This window comes from Miscanthus floridulus, chromosome 3, assembly GCF_019320115.1.
Source record: "Miscanthus floridulus cultivar M001 chromosome 3, ASM1932011v1, whole genome shotgun sequence".
Taxonomy (NCBI): Eukaryota; Viridiplantae; Streptophyta; class Magnoliopsida; order Poales; family Poaceae; genus Miscanthus; species Miscanthus floridulus.
Window position 1 is genome coordinate 56,853,807 of NC_089582.1, and position 18,885 is coordinate 56,872,691.

The window sequence follows — 18,885 nt, forward strand, 5'->3', positions numbered from 1 at the left end:
GAGGCATTAGATGACTAGAGCTAATATGAATGTTTTTAGGGCGTGTTTGGTTTCCTGTATCTACACCAGCCAGGCTCCATGGACACAGGTGCGCTGTGTTTGGTTGCCTGGGCGATGGTTTGGGCCTGTCCAGCGGCGTGCAGAAGGGACCAGCGAGCCTGGCTCTCCAGGAACGAGAATGAGACCCATTTCTCCAGAGCCAGGCTCACGGGATGCAATGTATTAGCAGGTTAATGATGAATTAGCATAATTTAAGGCATATTAATGTATTTCAAAGTAAATTAAGGCTTAATATGTTGAAAATAAGTACTCCCTCCATTCCAAATTGTAAGCCGTTCTGGCTTTTCTAGATACATGACTTTTACTATGCATCTAGACATAATGTATATCTAGGTGCATGGCAAAAGCTATGTATCTAGAAAAGCCATAACGACTTACAATTTGGAACGGAGGGAGTACTACACAATCGATTCAAGCAAAATAAATATTATCTTAATACGCGCAATATAACATATATCGATGCAGCCAACCAAACAAGTGCTCTGCTCAGCCTGGTCTTCTAGATTCAGTGAACCAAACAACAGGTGGTTGCATGCCTTTGGCCTGTCCCTGCGCAGTCTGGCTGGTAGATACCAGCCAGGCTCTCCTCAGTGGTGAACCAAACAGGCCCTTATTGACCTAGGTTGTGCCAACAGTTACAGTCCATGTTACAAAGTTACATATCTGTTTTAAATTAACCTTGCTTAAATGGATAAAGTTTACCACAAAACTGGGAGGTACTACTATATTGTACTAGTAATACTGAAATTCAGACAATAGATAGCTAATTTGCAGTGAACAATTACAATAGGCATGTAAGATGATCGACCATCTCCATTAAATACCGTGCACTTCCTAACTCATATGATATATTGTTTATATATTCAGTAAACAAAATGGGCTAGGATGAGACAATTGGATCAAGCCAATCCAATCCAATCCACTTGCATCCTTAGATAACAATCAACTTCAAACTGGCTGGAACTGGAAAAGAACTAGTTGGCTTTAGAAGCTAACTGTATACAATAGAATGATAAATAATAAAAAATTTAAGATAACCACAGTTTGCAAAAAACCACTTAAGTGCATTCATGTGCTCTAGCGACTGCATATTTTGGACCCATTGAGAAAAGTTGGGTCTATAGGTCATAATACATATGTTGTGTGGTCAGCAGGGGTGGAGTTTCCTTGGTTGGTCAATTTTTTTTTAATGTCCCTTCCATGCAAATACAGAAAGCCAGAGCATCTGTCAAATAAAGTAAACTAAAACTTTACCCTCATGCGTTTCTCTAGTTGCAGCCGCCACGTGAGCTCCTCAACTTGCTTCTCTAATTTATTCTTGGCAGCTTGGAGAGCACCAGTTTCTTTAGCAGCCTGAAAATACAAAAAAGAAAGGTGAAGTTAGTAGATAATGTAGCTTAAACAATGATTAGTTTACATAACTCTAACTCAGTTCCCATTGTTGATCCAGACTCCAGAGTACCAGAAGTGTAATGGCTAGACTTATGGCCATTAGGTGCAATTGCAGATGAGTTGGCCCATAAGGACCATAAGCTTTTACTGACCATAACTCCATAAGGAGTTGGCCTATAAATCAAGTTTGGCCCATGAAGACATGGCCTCATTTTCATGTGTATATATACCCAGTTGTCAATCGATAACGTAATGATGTGTACACCTTTTTTGATAATTCATCAGACATCTCTTATGCATAGACATTGGAATTAAAAGAAATACTGCAGAAGCGCACCAATAACTAATAAAGTAAAATATAGTCAGGTCATTTACAACAGAGCTTCTTACCATTTTAAGTTTCCGAAGCTCTTTTCTGGCCACTCTTCCTCTCCAAGCACATTGGGTAGCAATGGCTGCCTTCTTCAAGCTTGTGAATCGAGAGCGTGCTACATAACTACGCCAGAAACTCTGTGGATGACAAATCAGTAAAAGTGAGGTTGATGTATTGGACCATAAATGAAGTAAAAGAGTGATTAGTAAAATATGGATACAGATGCACAGGCTTGAACAGGCGTCTGATTGAATAACAATACTTGAAGAAATAAAGCTACTGGAGATTAAAAAGAAAGTCATCTGGAATTCTTAACTTGGTAATTTCTTTGTGGCATAGAGGCAAGTAATAAAACATGTACTTAAAAATTATTATAATCATAATAAGTGTAAATACAAACTTATTCAGGAAATGGAGGCGCAGAAAAAAGATATAACAATCCCTAGGTAAACATGATAGACTTTTGTCAATAATTGAATATGGATATGAAAACATAAGCAAACATAATCATAGTTTGACTGCCCTAGTAGCATGATCCAAACCATTTATTTATACACAAAAAGATAAGACTTTGAATGGATGACTGAAAATTAGATGCTTTTAATTTAAAGAAACTAAAAAGAAGACCTGAGATCATACCTGAATGATCACCGCAGCATTTGTTTGCTGATGGAACTGGAGTTCCTTGCGAGCAGCCATACCACGTAGACCAGATTGGATAGTAGTTGATGCAGTACAGAGATTTCTGTAGTTCTTCCTTGCAAAGTGCATACGGTAGCAGGTTTGTATGGTCAATGAAGCAGCCTCCCTGTGGAGATCTTCGTAATAATGTCTTGCAATTTGTCCTTCAGTTATCACAGTTCAGCAATCATTATCTCCACTTCAAAATCAGATATATTACTAAAACATTTTTTATCATCAGTACTATTTAAGATGTACCTCTGCAAATAGCCTGGAGCTGAGTAGCAGATATTCGCAGTTGAATAAAATTTTTGCGAGCCAAGTATGACCGTACTTTTGCCTGGATTTTACTAGCAGAACGGCCCAAGACCTCAGTTCTCAGAGCATCTAATTCAGCCATTTGACCAGCACGCAAAAACAATTTAGTTTTCCCTATCTGTAAATTACAAAGAGTAATTCAAATTAGCATATTAAAGCTAGAACTACAGAAGCAGCAACTTGTCCAGATGAGGATGGAGATATTGCATTGCACTTAATGTTTCTCTTATTAACAATTCCCATGATGCAACGACAAAATATATACAAGGTTGTCCTCGACTTTATTTTTGAGGAATTGCAAATATTTTTCTCATGACATCAAGACAACATGTCCATTGTTTGGGTTGAAATTGACCCAATCTCCTAAGCCATCGAACCATAAAACTAAAGTAGAACTAACCTCCACACGGGATTTTTCTGGGAGCAACATAAAGGCTGAGGCAAGAAAGTATATACCATTCAACTAGAACTGCTTATTGGAGTGCCCTTTTAGGGCCTGTTTGGAACACATAAATTTTATAGGAATCATGAAGGAATTTCACATGAATCAGTTTAATTTCGCAGGAAAAACGCAGGAACAAGAAAAAAAATCCTATTCCAAACAGGGCCTTAGTATTTACAAGATTACGAGAATACAGGAAATATGTTGAAAAAAAACAATAAAGGGAAACAGTGGAGAAGCCAAAGAAAGACCAAAATAGTACTATTGGATAAAGTTGATTGATTTAAACACATCAAAACTACTAATTTCAGTCACTTGTACTTACCTGATAGCCTGTGAGATTGACTTTCTCAAGAAGCATGTTTGTAGCAGTAACTTCATCATAACTGCCAATGTAACAGTAAGTACAAGCTGTAAGATCAAAATGGAAACCAAAATGCAAAAGACCAGATCAAGGTATTAAGAATACCTTTCACCAAGAACTTCAGGTAGTAAAACACCAAAACGGTCAACAAATTCGTCAAATCTCCTCCTTGTTGGATATCCTAGACAGCTTATTCTTATTGCCTCTAATACTCCCTGTTTACAAGATTAGGTAATGTATCAGTTTAGCATCTCTATCTTCAACAGCTAGTTCATAAAAAAACTGAATTAAGAGCAAGATTTAAAAGCATAAAAATCCCTGGGCATACCGCTATCATGTGTACCGCAGAAAGTCGATATTTTATAATATACCCCCTCAGTCCCAGAAAGAGTGCACTTCTAGCTACAGCGCTAAGTCAAGACCATCTTCATTTGACCAGTTTTATACAAAAAAAAATACTAATATTTATTATATCAAATAAGTGTCATTAGATTCATCATGGAATGTATTTTTATAGTATACCTATTTGGAACCATGATTGCTGACACTACTTTCTATAAATTTAGTCAAACTTGAAATACTTTGACTTTGACAAATCTAATGTGCACTCTTTTTGGGACAGTAGTACCTGTATGCTGTATACTGTTTTGTCCACATGATTGTCTTTTGTCCTTAGATCAGTTCAAATGAACAAACGTTTAGCACCCTCCATATATGGTTAAATAGGGAAGAAGGGCAGATGGTTCAAAATAATTTTGATTTACAAGAATAAGCCTGTCCTTATTTTTCTATTCAACCATTCTATATCTGTCAAAACATGTATTTCCAGTGAAAATACTTGTGACAATGTCTTACCCCACATCGAAGTTGCTGGAGAACATTACTGTTCTCAAAAATCGCTGGCTTGAGAACATTATTGGGCTTTATGCAGCGGATGTAATGTGGCTCTGTTGCACTCAGAGTTTCCAGCAAAGCTTGTAATTGTTGCTGTAATATTATCAGAAACGATAAGTTTCCTGATAACAAAGCTATAAAAGATGGGACAAGCAACATTCTGTTTTACCTTAAAGCTTGAACCTATCGATGTAAATTTCGTAGATTTAGCTGATTCTTCAGAAGGTGGAAAAAGACTGGAAACAAACGAACATCTCGAAGCATGTAACAAAACTTGATGCTCATTCACAGCATAATCAATGTTCTTATCCAAGAACAGATCTGTTTGATACGTAACCTGCATAAGCAGAAAACGGTGTTTATAATATTGTGCCACATATTCAGATACTCCGTTCAATTATAGAAAGATATGATGGCACCACAGAACTAATTCATCTCCAGGTTAAATGTATGCATCATGTGCAGTAAGTGATTTTGTTGCCAGCGACAGGAACAAAGCATAAGCTGAAAAGTTGCTTATTGACGTGTTAGAAAAGGGGAATTATTCTAAACTTACATCCTTTATCTACATGTAAGTTGGGTTTATCATTTATGCACTAGTATACCTCAAAAATTCAGTGCATTTACATTACAAAACATGTATCTGCAAAAAATATCTCCATATGTGCAGTTGTGCACTATGTTTAAAAGAAAAAGAAAATACAGATATATAAGAACGCCAAGCTGAGGAAACAATTGATCACTTGCTCACTAGCTGTGTTTGCAAGGCAATTCTGGTTCTCCCTCCTAATTTGCTTTGGGCTGCAAAGCTCTAGCGCCGACGATCAATGATGCTTCTTTTGAGGACTAGTGGTATAGAGCTGACGAGATGGTCGATGGACAATTGCAACGAAGCATCAACTCCCTCATTATCCTAGAGGCTTGGACACTTTGGAAACATAGGAACAAATGTGAGGACGAGGCCCAACTTTGGGCATTGGCTGGAGCGCGAGGGATCTCTTTCTTGTCGGACCTTGTTCCTAGGGGCTAGGTCATTCCAGGTCATGTGTACTTATAGCAAAAAGATGCATATGAAATGTTGTGATCCTTTGGGTGCATGGGTGTTGGCGTAACCGGGGTTGTTTACCCTTTATCCTTCTTATTTAATAAATGATACGCAACTCTCATGCGTGTTCGAGGAAAAAAAATGTCTTGATAGTTTGTTTATTTGAACTTGTAGGTGTTAATATATTTTTCAACAAACTTGGTCAAATTTAGAGAAATTTGACTTAGGGCAAAGCTAAAGTGACCTATAATTTGGAACAGAGAATACAATCTAATATAATGTACGTAATCATATGTCACAGTCACAAAATCCACAATGAATGCATCTTACATTTTGTGAAGAATGTAAGAATTATTCTTTCAAAGGATAGTAGGGCAGACAGAACAAGTATGCTCCTTACATTTCCAGCATAGTGGTGAATAGTGAAATCAGACCGTGAGAACTTTGGCCTACTGAAGTGTGGGTTCCCCTTAAATTTTTGATACAGCTTTTCAGCAAATATTTCATGGGTTGAATTTCGCAACATGCTGAAGCACAAAACAAGACAATGTTAGAAAGGCTCAGAACTACAAACAAGATATTCATGGTTTACTTACCAAGTTTCATCCAGTAGAGCAATTATACCCCCTGGTTTCTGTAATGAAAGAAAGATGTCAAAAATGCAATCTCACAGTATAGCCAAACTACAATGGAAATTTTTAACTAACATCTCTAGATGGTTAAAAAATTTGCACATTGAACTCAGACCCGTCCAGTTTGTTCAATAATTATTGGTATCAGATAATTCCACATTCAATCCTAGGTTACATGAGTCTACAATAGTAATTAAGAAAGGCAATAACTAGCTGAAGGCAGGTCAAAGAAAATGTCACAGATTCACACTGGTGCAAAAACGATCATACCAATGCAGACAATAAATATATATGGATAATAAAAGAAAGCAATGCAAAGAACACTGTATGTTGTTCACCTTCTCAATAAGATCAAGAATCTCTTGGTTATCTACAAACTGGATATAACTCCAATCAATTTCTTCCCTTGTATATTCTTCTTGTTCCATCTTAAACACATGCTGCTCATGGAACAGATAAAAGAATGATTACACATAATGACACAAAACAAATTTTATTTGACAATGCTAAAACATAGAATGGAGAACATTCTCAAGAACTGAGACTTTCATTCTCTAACCTGATTAAAGTGTTGCTGCAGCTTCTCGTTAGTTAAGTTGATGCAAAACTGCTCGAAACTGAGGCATGTCATAATATCACCATATAACAATTGTTATGTTTCGTATCATCAAAAGATAACAAGATGGTTTCATGTCATACACACCATTCGCTAAGTAGAGTTATGGAAGATTTAAGGCTCTTAATAAGGAGAGTATATAACTTCGCTATTACTATGCATCACCGTAACCAGTGCAGCCATTAGCTGCAGAAACTACATGCTGCATCCTCTAAAAAGAAGAGCACATATTCCAGCCAAATTTTGAACCCAGAGTCCCCATACATGTCAACAACAACATGATGTTGGTTTCCCTTAAGGTTTTCTTTTGTGCGGCAAGTGTTGTGAGTCAAGACCATAGCTACATATCCCTTTTATTATTTTGAATCTTCACAATTACCAAACTTTCAATATGTGAATTTGATTTAGCATGTTGGGCCTGTAGTCACATATATGAATTACTCTTTGGTCAAATAAGCTATATTTTCCGCTTTACAAAAGAGCAACTTAAGCGATGAATCTTTTTAAAGCAACATGGAGGATCTTTTCCCCTGATAAAGCCTATTGCTATATAAAAAGTGAAATTCAACATGCATATTGAATGATTGTCACAATATGCACTCTGCTTTTTATTCATATATTTGGAGTTCCCTCAAAATGTTGCAACACCAAAGAGCCACTCCAAAAAAAAAAGTAGATTAGGAGAAAAGCTCCTAAGATATACTGATACTACTACACTTTTAGTTAAAAGGCAGAAAAAATATGTTACGTTCTAAGCACATGAAGGCCATTGTTTTAACTGGCATTGTATGACCTATATGTTACATAATCAACAATTTCCATTTTGAACTAATTCCAAAGACTTGAGATGTGTGATGAAACAAATAATCCAAATACAAGCCATTTGATTTAACTTCAAAATAGATGGAATGGCTTTGTATTGCAGCAAACATAGTTTGAACATGTCACCAATATCCACTATCCAATAAAAAAACTGCTGCTGTGACTGTATTACACTATATTAAGACATTGATAAAGATAAACAGAAGATTAAATGCAAAGGCATACCAGTTAAGCACCTGTTTGTCTTGAAACTCTCAAAACCATATATATCCAGTACACCAATCAGAAGCTTTGAACTTAGATCTTGTCCTATTGAAGTATTTATCTTATTTACAAGCCTGAAAGAAACAGCAACATAAGTGAATTATCTTTTTATGTTATGGAAGTAACATACTATAAAGCAACAATAATAAACTGTTTGACAATGTGAGAACTTACCAATCAAACAAACGAGAGTAAACAATTCTGGCCAATGCATCTCTACTGAGAGCTGCTGCTCGTGCATCTAAATTTTTCACAATACTTTCACCACGTGTTACCATAACTCGCTTACACAAAGATTCCTCAAGAGCCTTCTCATCACACCTGAAATGTTGTCAAATGCATGTCATGCATAAGATGACAAGCTAATATTACGGAGGGAGCACAAGAAAGGACTAATACATGAAAAGCTCTGCAGCTGTCCTAAGATGGAACTGGGACTTGTCATGTTTGGGTACAGAAGAATCTGCTTCACTCCCTTCTGAAAATTCCACATTGCCCAAATGAAGAATAGCAGCGACAACTCTAAATATTGCATCCTGCACGAAATGGCAATAGAAGTTATAAGCAAATATCTTCAGATAAAATAAATTAATTTCAACTGTACACATGTACATACCTGTCCATCAGAACTGATGCCCACAATGCCCATTGCCCTCCTAGTTATTATATATTCTGAAGCATCATCCATCCCATCAAGCTTAATGCAACTAGACTGGTTAAGATAGTGAAATGATGCGGCATCTGCCAGTTTATATCTCTCACGGTCCTGCAACAGCAACATTTTAACACAGATCAAAAGTTGAAGATACAGTTGATGGCAAAATCTACATCATCAAAAGAAAAGTAGTACTACAATGTAGTAGGCTGGGAACATAGTTGCCCCATATATTATATTGTTTACAAAGTTGTAGTTTAGAATTTGGTTTGTAGCCATGTTGAATTTTTTACCTCAGGTGGTGCAGCACATAGCATGTAAAAGCAGTGATAATTCCTTTCTGGATCAGATATTTGACAGACACGAGACCTTTCTAGGAGGTAAGTCCTTATGGCAGCTCCTGAGATCCTCCCATTCTTGTCAAACTGAATCTCAACAAATTTGCCAAAACGACTGCGTAATAAGATAAAAGAAAGCGAAAAAGTATGAGGAAAATATAAAAAAGATTGTGCTAAATGAGCAAATGCCAACTGTTGGAAACAGAAAAAAGCAAATAATAACCATGTTTTTTAAGTTCATTACCTTGAATTATTATTCCTGACTGTTTTTGCATTTCCAAATGCCTCAAGAACAGGATTGGACTGCATCAATCAAATAGATAGATTAGATAGTATAAGACACACGAATGACATTAAGACTGGTGAAATGTGAGTTTGATGCAATCCTGCAGAACGATCAGCTTGCTCCCTTACAAACATTCCAAGATGCCAGTTCATAATCCATACATCCACTATTTTGGGTTGCTAATATTCCCAAGAGCAAGAAGAGAAATTGGAGCCCTCACCTCCAGTACTTGTTGTTGCACTGACCTTCCCCCAGATTGAGCTTTACCACCCATAAATGCAAGATACTGCATAAGACTTTTAGTGCTTTCTGTCTTACCAGCTCCACTTTCACCACTCACTAATATGGCTTGGCTTTTACCATAATTCATCATAAGCCTGCATGGTTGATATGTCAGATACATGCAACACGATAAATGCATAAAATATTCGAGTTTTCCTTGGGGGGTTGAAACACACCTATATGCACGATCTGCAATGGCAAAAGGATGGGGGCTCAGCTCGCCAAATTCTGCGCCTTTATAGATTCCCATCATGTGATTGTTATAAAGGTGGGGAAGTCTTTGAAATGGATTAACAGCTATTAAAATGTTGCCAGTATAAGTCTGGAAAGGACAGGCATCTTTAAGCGGTTAAATCAGACCACAAGGTTGTTCGGTACACTAGAGCATATTATAAAATATAAACAGATGCAATGTTGCAGAATTCCAAACTCCTCTAATATAGAAACTAGAAACAGTAAACACCTTAACACCAAATAAAATAAGAACAGCAATGAAACATAAACACTATACAGGCAGGACCCAGGAGGTGTAATTTGAACGAGTAACTCTACTATCATCCTAGAGAGCATATAAGAACTGAAAAGTCAGATAACCAAGAACTCACAGTACTGGATCCAAGTATGCATCAGTAAAAAGAATAAAAGAAAAGTGCTGATATGTTGAACAACTCAACTTACATATATTTCATTCATTGCATATCTAGACTTTAAGTTCTGTAGAACTCCTGGTTCATTCAGATAAGCTAGCCTCGTCATATCCTCAACGCCACAGCGCTTCGCTTCTGCATCCTTAGGATACACACTTGAGACATTGGCAGTAACCTGTAGCCAAAATATGTTTATTTATTTTTATTTATCATTATCCATATACTTCAATAAATTAATTTACTATTAGAAGCTATAGCGGTATAGTCTGACACTCATGAATTAACAAATTCAGACTTAAAAAACAATTAACCTGAGGCATAAAAAAGAATTTTAGGAGAAAAGTGCTGCAACAGCCTCAGTAAAGCATGAATAGAAAGTGACAAACCATCAGGACGAGATAAACTAACAAAATGTCACTTTTGGCAGAAAATAAAAAGAGAAACCTATCATGGAACTAATAACTGACCTTCTTCGCAGAAGTGCAGTTTATAATTAATTCATCTCCTTGGACCTCCTCCACCAGCCCATCAATCCAAGCCACCTCAGCATCCTCAACCCAAACATGAGAACCCACTGTAAAGCGGACTTTGGATGCCTGCAACAGAATATGCACAAGAACACAACTAATGTCAGTTAACCAGTCATTACAGTAAACTAACAAGTACGAAGGACGATGAGTGAAGAAAGAATAGTAACAACTACAATATCTCAATCCAAAATTACAATGAGGGGACACATTTATTGACAAAATAATAGTTGAGAAGTTCCTGAATATCAGATCATTCCATTGTGTTTGAACTTACAACTGGCATATGAGGATCCACATCTGGGTGACAACAAAACACATAACCTAAGTTTCTTGCCCACATTTAAACTAAAAGCGTGAAAAGAAGTATATATAAAGCATCCATAGACATTGTCCCATGATTTAGGCGCCCATTTTTGCACACTGATTGAAGAAATAATGAACCAAACAGAGAATAAAGGTCCTAATTATTCTTAATTAATGCTAGCCCAGCAGTATCACAAAAACCTTGATCATGTTCCATGGGATGATCAGAGTGTCTCAGTGAGAAGAACAAGATAGAATCTACCATAAGACGGTATGAGGGGCTGAGGCAGAGACCCCAACCTCACCACATTGCACAATCACGGCCAGACGAAGGAAGGAACAACGAAAGGCTGCCCCGATTCATATCCTGGGTACACCATTTCCCGAAATTATGCCCGGTTCAATAAGACGTGTATATCTCAATGTCAATGATCGCACGATACAACTGCTTGAACTCTCCAAACGCCGTGGAAACACCCCGAACCGAGCCGGCATTTAGGCGCCCTCATCAAGCGGGACAGTCCCCAACACGCTACTACCCAAACAAAGCACAAGTAACAATAACAAGCACAGATAAATCCGATGAAAAGCAAATCGCAGTACGTACCATTCCGTCGGCGGCGCCGAGGGCGAAGAAGCGGCTCCGCTAGCGCGATCGCCGCTACCGCCCTCCCGCCGCCGCGAGGGGGGAGTTAGCGCCGGAGTGGCCGACGCGCGAGCCCACTGCGGGATCCGCGCTGCCGCCGCGGGGGCGGGTGGAGTCCGCGGGATCGCGACGTGAAGCGTGCTGCTAGATTTGGATTCGGACCTGCGTTTCGTGTTTGTTTGTTTTTTCTTCTTCCAGGGAGGAAGGCGACTAGCGCCTAGCGCCTAGCGACTAGCGAGCCGCGAGGAGGCGAGAGCGAGGACCGAGTCGACGGGGAGGGGGGAGGGAGAAGTTGGGGACGAGTGGGAACTCGAGTGGCCAGATTAAACAAAACACAAAAGCGAGGAGAGAGAGGGGGGAAACTCGCGCGCTGCTGCAGCTCGGCTTGGCTGTCAGTGTCAGCGCCGCCGCCGCGGCTGAAAGGTGGGGTCTCAACAGCCAGGATCGACGGAGGAGACGTGCGCGACGACCTGTTACGGCATTGTCAGGTCAGTCCGTTAATTTTTAATTTCCAATTCCTAATTTAAATCACTAGAGTATTGAAGCCTATTTTTTAATTTAGTAGTTGTAAAAAAAGTCATTAAAAAAGTTAAGTTCTTAGGTGACACTGCTATGAGCTCTTTTACCATCCACGTTATTAGGTCTGAATATATAATTAATTTTTTTAGCATCTTAACGATCTAAAATGAAAAAAATCAAAACTAGAAAGTTGTAGATCAATTATATAAAAATTACTACCTCCAGTCCATTTTATCTGGCACACACGTATATCAAGATTCAAATTTTAAAAACTTTAATAATTAAGCTAATAATTTTTAACTATTATAATGCAAACTTTATATGATTAGATTTGTAAGGAATTATACTATCTAATGATTATAAGTTTATAATCATAAATAATATAAAGCAAAATGAATGGTCAAAGTGTAATCTAGGAGACCGTGTCATTCTAACTTTTATAATCATAAATAATATAATATAAAGCAAAATGAATGGTCAAAGTGTAATCTAGGAGACCGTGTCATTCTAACTTGCGTCAGATAAAATAAACTAGAGGGAGTATCTTCATTTGATTCCGTTTAAAAAATGTGATTTTCTAAGACATATTAATCATATCAAATCATATATTTTTATATGAAATTAAATGAAGATAATTTTTATACAAAAAATGTAGATATTGTCGAGATCTACTACTTTCTAGTTTTGAGCTTTTCATTTAAGGTCGTTAAGATGCTAACAAAATTATTTGCATATTCAGACTGGAGGGTATTTTTGACTTTTTACACCCGTAGTTTGACACTGTTAAAGCTAAATCTGACGGAAGTGACGTGGAGGGCATAAGAGTTCAGAGCAGAAAGAGTTCAGAGCAGTGGCATGTGTGAAAACTCAACTTTTTAGTTGTTTGTGTGTAATTACCAACTTTTACAATAGTACACATGTAAAACCCTTTATAAAAAAACTAGCTTAAAGTGCTGTCTTAGTCCCATTTGGGTCTACGGGACTAAAGTTTAGCCTATCATATCAAATGTTTGAATGGTTTTTAGTATTAAACATAGATTAATTATAAAACTAATGACATAAATAAGGGCTATTTAGTGAAACAAATCTATTAAGTCTAATTAGTCCATAATTTGATAATATTATGCTACATTAAACATGTGCTAATGATGGATTGATTAGGCTTAATAGATTCGTTTTGTGAATTAGCCACGACTTCTGCAATTAGTTTTATAATTATTTCATACTTCATCCTCCTAATTAGCATCCACACATTCGATGTCACAAGGGCCTAAAATTTGCAGAGACGGCCCTATCTAGCCCCCATGTGTCAGGGGCATAATGCAAATATGCAAAAAAACATGACCTTCTTCCTCTCGACTAAATCGCACGCAGGAGGCCCGCAGCCACAATCGGAGCTCGCGACCTCGGCAGGCGTGGCCCTCATAGGCGGGGCTCAGCCATGGCGGGCGGGACTTTGATGAGCGCGACAACAGGGCTCGGTTGGCCGGGCACACGGCAACAGGGCGCACGGTAGTGGGCACGTAGCAGCCATGGTGGGTGAAGCGTAGCAGTCGAGGACGGAGCCCGCGGGATGGGCGTGACGGTGAAAGCCAGTTAATTGATGAAACCTATTGGACTAATCCTTGATCTAAGTGTGTAGACTAGATAGGATGGTCCAAGGCCAAGTGTTGGAGCAAGGTGAAGTCCATGGTGATGATGGTGGACATAAGATGATGATCAACCTCTAAACTTGGAAAAGAAGAAAGAGAAAAACAAAATAGGCTTATGGCAAAGGTATATTTGATAGGGCTATTTTGTTGTGTCACTCAAGACACCTAGTGGGTTTAGGATTGATAGTCGTACTATTAAGAGAGGTAGTCTCGACGCAAATACGGTTGTCTAAGTGCCACTAGGTGAATTAACACTTGCATTTGCATTAGGACCTAGTGAGTGCTAACATCCCTTGAAAAACATATTTGTGAAATGCTAACTCACGTGCACAAGTGATGAAACTTGGTGGAGTTAACACATTTGCACAAGGGATGACGTTGGAGAAGAGATAGAGGGTCACTACCGTGACCGAACGCTGTCCACGGGAGGACCGAGCACGTTCGGTAGAAAATAACCCTAGGCTTGGCTAGGGACGCTGGCTTGACCGAACTCTATGACCAGACACACTGGACGAGTCTGGTCAGTGGCTCTAGGCGCAACAGAGAGTGAAAGTGCAATCAAGCCTTGATTGTGGGTTTTGGTGATAATGACCACGCAATTAGAGAACTAATGAGATTTATCGAGATAACAAGCATGGAATTTATATTCGAGTATGCTACACGGAATGGAGGAGCCCCCAATTATAAATGTAGATGGCTTTAAACTCAAAAGAGGTTTAAGATTCTTTTATATCTTAAATTTGAGTATAGAGAAAGCCGTACTATAAAGGATGACATAATGCTTAAGCTAATATGTGCTACCAAGTGCTCAAACAACCACATGCATCCTCAGATTCATAGCCAAGATAGTCTACACTTCACTTTTACCCTTGCTGTCTTGCGTGGTGCGAGCTCCGACTTACCTGACCCCTTAGGTGCGAGCTCCAACTAGCTCAACCCTTTGGTCGTGGGCTTCAGTTCGCTCGACCCTTTGGTCGCAGGCTTCGTCTCGCCTGACCCCAAGGTCACGAGCTCCATCTCGCCCGATCCCAAGGTCGCGGGCTCTGGCTCGCCCGACCCTTTGGTTGCGGCCTTTTCTTGCCCGACCTCTTAGGTGCAGTGTCCATTTAGGGCTGGGGGTATATATATCTTTCCCTTTCTTTGCCAATGGCTATCTACGATTTAAAGTGACTATTGGGGGTTGGGGGTATATATAGCTTTCCCCTTCCTCCCCAACGGTAACTGAATGAACCAACCTGCTCTCTTCTTTCTCACTTTAGCATGTCCAAAATAGAGTAGGAGCTCTCTCTCACTCCATTGTTGACCTAAAGCTCCCAAGCAAATCCATTGATTTCCCCATCAATCCTTGTGGGAAAAGGGTCCACAACTTGATTAGAGAGCAACTCTATTGATTCCTAAACTCTAAAGAGCACTTGGTTCATGTTTTAGATGGTGGTTGTGTTTATTACTCTTGGAGCTTGGCTCCTAGCCGGCTAGAGCGTCATAAAAACGAGGATTCTATTATAAAAAGTAGACTATTCTTGCAATAGGACTTACAACCTCTACCTAATCTTATCCAAAATTCCCATATAAATGGGTTTAGGACTGGTACATCATATTAATAAGAGTGTAAAGGCTTTCATTCTATAAATTTTTATCAAAGCTCGCTCGGATTAGCAGGGGATCTGCTAAAGAAACATTATAGAATAGCACCCTTTGATGAGAGATATGAGCAAGAGGCTTCAAGAAAACTTGTGTTTTTGGAATTATATGAAGCCAGTAAACAAACAAAAAATCCATGGGTATTTGAACCCGAGTACCCGGGAAAAAGCAGAATATTTGATGGAAGAACAGGAGATCCCTTCGAACAGCCTGTTCTAATAGGGAAGTCCTATATCTTAAAATTAATTCATCAAGTTGATGAGAAAATTCATGCCCGCGGAGCATGCCAACTTTTGTGGCAGCCTTGAGAGGTTTGTAACCACCTCTTGCAGTAAGTAAAATCACCCCTCATCTCAAGAGTTCACTCTCTTGACTTGAGAACGAGGTAGGGTTGTAAATCCCTAAGCCTTAGTGGTATACCTCAACAACATGGACTTAGGCAAGCCTTGGTGGCGAGCTAAACCAAGGGATAAATCCTTGTGTCATCTTGTACTTGTGTTGCTACACTTGTGTTCTTATTGTTGTTGAGGTGATTTCTAGTATTGAGGCCGATCTACTTGTGTGTGGTGTTCCAACTACTTTCAGTTGTCGATCTGTGATCTACCACCCTACAGGAAGCTAAGAAATTTACCCTATCTAAATTTCGTTGGGTAAATTTTGAACTATGAACTAATCTCTCTTGTAGGTGCAGCAGTGATGAGGGAGAATTTGATTTCGGTTTAAGTTGAATTTTTATAGGCCTATTTACCCCTCCTCTAGGCATACCAGAGATCCTACAAGTGGTATCAGAGTAGGTTACCTCGTGTGCGCTTCACCGCGTGAGGTATGGAGCCCGAGGGAGGATCCGATGTTGTGAAGCCCATCAATGTCAATCTAGAGGACGTTGGGCTGCATGACACCGACAGCAGTGAGCTTAGCGCCTCTACAGCAAACAACTCCATGCTCCTGCAGCTAGAGGCAAACAATGCTAAAAAGCTCAAAATGAAGAAGAAAGAAGAAGAAAAAGAGTAACTAGAAAAGAGAAGAGAGAAGCAAGAGAGAAGAAGAAGAAGGAGCAGCAACGGTTAGAAGAGAAGAAAGCAAGAAAAGAAGAAAGAAGACTCAAGAGAGAAGATAGAAGAAAAAGAAGAGAAGCAAGAAAGAAGAAGGAACAAGAAGCAAAAGCCTCCAATGCATCTTCAAGTGAGCTATTTAGCAGCTCTGAAGATAGTGATGATGATGAGTCCTATCGAGTGCATAGCAGAAGGACAAGAAAGGAAAGGGCAAGAAGAATGACGCCAATAAATATGCCACCATATCCTTTAACTATTCTTCTATGTCTATGACTAACCATGATTGCAAGTCTTTCATCAATGTACCTGCGGGCAAGTTACCTCATTTCGATGGGACTAACTTTGCCAAGTGTGAAAGGATCAAGATGACCAAGAGAGGGGGTGAATTGGAATAATTCTAAATTCTTTGCAATAATTAAGTCCTACACTTAGCCCACTTTACCCCTTGTGCCTAGAATATGATTCTATTGATATACCGCACAAAAGTTTTTCACCCTAAGTTCCAATCCTACTCTAGCATGGCAATTCTAGGAATGTAAAGACATGAAATGAATTGCTCAAATGTAAATGCTTAAAGTAAAGAGAGGGAGAGGAACGCGGCGATGTTTTGCCAAGGTATCGGAGAGTCGCCACTCCCTACTAGTCCTCGTTGGAGCACTCGCGCAAGGGTGTAGCTCCCCCTTGATCTCATAAGGATCAAGTGCTTTCTATGGGCTGATTCTTCGACACTTCGTCGTGGTGAATCGCCCACGACCGCTCACAACTTGAGTTGGGTCATCCACAAGCTTCGACGGATGATCACCGAACTCCCAATCATCACCGAGCCATCTAGGTGATGGCGATCACCAAGAGTAACAAGCACAAACTCTCACTTGACCACAAGAAGCCTAATGAGAAGGGGTGGATACACACTTGCTACTCTCCTTGTACTAATGAGGCCTTAATCTTGGATTCTCAAATCTCAATCACCTCACTTGGCTCTTGCTCTCCTTTGCACTCTCAAGGGTGTTTCTCAGCTAAACAAATAGACAAGAGACATCCCTTGGATGAGTGGAGTAAGTATTTATACCTACTCATTCAAAACATAACATTTGGAGGCTGAGTCATCACTCTGCGGGGTGACCGGACGCTCCGATCAGGGTGACCGGACGCTCTGGTCAGTTATCCCCGTCACTATGTTAGAAAGAGCTGTTAAATTCTGACCGAACTCTGACCTACATCTGGTCAAGAAAAATGCTCTCTGGAACCTTACTGATGTTGACCGGACGCTGGCACCCAGAGTCTGGTCACTTTGCTGTTCAGCATCCGGTCAGTTACCGGATCTTGATCAGCGTCTGGTCAGCACTGACCGGACGCATCCGATCAGGAAACTCCCTCTCTGGAACCTCTCTAGAGTTGACCGGGCGCATGCACCCAGCGTCTGGTCACTTTTCACTCAGTGTCCGGTCGCAACCAGACAACTCTAGTTGATCAAATGAACTGACTGGACTCACTATTTAGCATCCGACCACTACTAGACCAGCGTTTGGTCAGTCATTTGACCCTCTATTCACTTCCAACTCAAAATCCTTTGTGAATGAACTTTGCTCCAATTGATTTTAGGGCTACTCCTGGGCTAGCTAGTGCTAGATTTGACAAGTGTGCACTACACCTAACCCACTAGACTCACCTAGGTCAAGCTACTAGTCTATACCCCCTTAATAGTATGGCCAGAGGAAAAACAAAGTCCTAAACTACTCAAAGTGTCTCTTCAACACCAAACGACACTTAGAACTAGTCCATCCTTAACCTTGTCATCCATCCTTTGAAAACCAAAATGATTTCCATCGACGAGTGCATGACAACCATGATTGCCCAATCGATTGCCATTACCATGACCTAACTTAAATTGCCTCTGCAAAACACACATTAGTCATAGTAATCTCGTGTCGTCATTAATCATCAAAACCCAACTAGGGGCCTAGATGCTTTCAATCTTCCCCTTTTTGCTAATTGATGACAACACAATCTCGAGTATGTAAAAGATATGAATGAGGTTTTCAACATGCTTGATTCATATAAGCTTTTGATAATAAGAACAAAAGGGTTAGACATGCTTATATGACTCAAGCCAACATGGTGTACTCAAAGGATATGAATTAAGCAAGAGTATATGAAGTAAAGCTCATTTGAATTGGAGTAAAATGCGGAAGCAAAGCAAATGAGCATAACCAAGTGACATGATATATATATAAATCAATGTAGAGAGCACACATGTCATATAAGTATCACAATCACAAGTATGTAATGCAATGCATGAAGGTAAACATGAATGCATAATGTATCACACATAAAGAGACAAGAAATGAATCATATTCTCCCCCTAGATGTAACGCTCCCCCTAGATCTAACATACTCAATCCCTCTCCCCCTTTGGTTTTAAGCACCAAAA

At 39.4% G+C, this 18,885-nt stretch overlaps 1 pseudogene; it reads right to left on the bottom strand.

Moving 5' to 3' along the window:
* LOC136541685 (myosin-6-like) overlaps nucleotides 1-11,869 on the bottom strand; it is a 30,973-nt pseudogene extending 19,104 nt beyond the window's left edge.
* Nucleotides 11,870-18,885: the final 7,016 nt, after the last annotated feature.